This window comes from Triticum aestivum, chromosome 7B (genome assembly GCF_018294505.1).
Source record: "Triticum aestivum cultivar Chinese Spring chromosome 7B, IWGSC CS RefSeq v2.1, whole genome shotgun sequence".
NCBI classification, from domain to species: Eukaryota; Viridiplantae; Streptophyta; class Magnoliopsida; order Poales; family Poaceae; genus Triticum; species Triticum aestivum.
Window position 1 is genome coordinate 134,000,740 of NC_057813.1, and position 1,398 is coordinate 134,002,137.

General features: G+C 50.0%; 1 pseudogene; it reads right to left on the bottom strand.

The window, feature by feature from the left end:
• Window positions 1-317: 317 nt before the first annotated feature.
• Window positions 318-1,398, bottom strand: part of LOC123157771 (3-ketoacyl-CoA synthase 6-like) — a 7,150-nt pseudogene continuing 6,069 nt past the window's right edge.

Sequence of the window (1,398 nt, forward strand, 5' to 3'; positions counted from 1 at the left end):
AAAAAACAATGAACTTTAAAAAGTGTTTCAGAATATAAAAATATATTCATTGATTTAGAACAATATTCACAAATTTGCAATAAAGTCCATAAATTTAAAAAATGTTAACAGACTTTAAAATGTTCATGAACTTCAAATAAATTCATGAACTTTGAAAATGGTCACTTTTCTGAGACTTGGTTAAGTCTCAGTTGACTGTGACCTAATTACACCCATAAAATATAATTACGCTGTGAAAGTATTGTTCGTTGTTGCAATAATAACAAATTAATAATAGTATTGTACGAATTGAGTCGCACTTATACGTGCATGATCCTTTAGCCTACTTCCGAGATGTCCAGAGGATACAGATGAATAGAATCAGCCCATGGCGCACCAACAGTTGTGTTGCCGGGAGACCTGATGCACTGCCAAACGACGCTGTTGCACTTGAAACCAGAACCAAACCAAACCCGACCATCCATACCCGATCGCCCTTGCGCGTCCGCCTCTTGGCCTCCATGTATGCAAGCTCGTACCACAATGAACTGCTGGACGTGTTTCCGAATCGGTGTAGGCGTGTAGCGTCATTCGTGATGGCTCCACGTCTTCATCTGATATTAATAAAGTGGTCGTATGCATCACCCAGATGAGGACGGGGGCCATCCTCTATTTTTTTAAACGTCTTCATCTGATAAGCACAAGCTAGTTTGCACCGCGTCGATCACTGCCCGGCCACCAGAATGGACGCAGAAGTGCTGGAAGGCCGTGCGGAAATCAGAGACATATAGCTTGATCTTTTTCCTCAGCACCTTCCGTGCAATGAACGAGATCGCAAACAGCAGCTTCTCCGAGGGCGGGAGGACGAGGGGCCCTATTGCCGTGATGTTAGCCGTGAGTGCTTCGCCGGCGACTGCCACAAGGTCCTTGGACAGGTATGCTCCTGTTTCTCCCTCGTCGTCCTCTTTCATGGACAAGCACAGGTAAGCTCTGTCTTGCGCGGCGGTGAGCGTTCGCATGATGTGCGTGAGCCGGAAGCGGGACACGGACCTGGACGTTGACAGCAGCACCGCGGCCGCGCCATGCGGAACAGTGCGGATGGCAGCAGCATCTCCCGGTTCTTGCCGGTATAGTTGAGGAGAGAGGTGGTCTCAGTGGACACCATCAGGGCGCGCGCGCCCCGCGGCGCCGCCTGCAGGAGGTTCCTCGCGACCTCCAGGGAGATCACCCCCGTGTTGCACCCCATCCCCGATATGTGCACGCTACGGATGTCCGCTCTGAGTTTATACTTGTTCACAACCATGTCTGCCAAGCTCGGGGTCGGGCTGCAGTTGGTGATGATTATGTCGATGGCACCAGGACATATGCCCATCTTGGCGAAACAGATCGTCGACGGCTGCAAAGATCACCTGCTCCGCC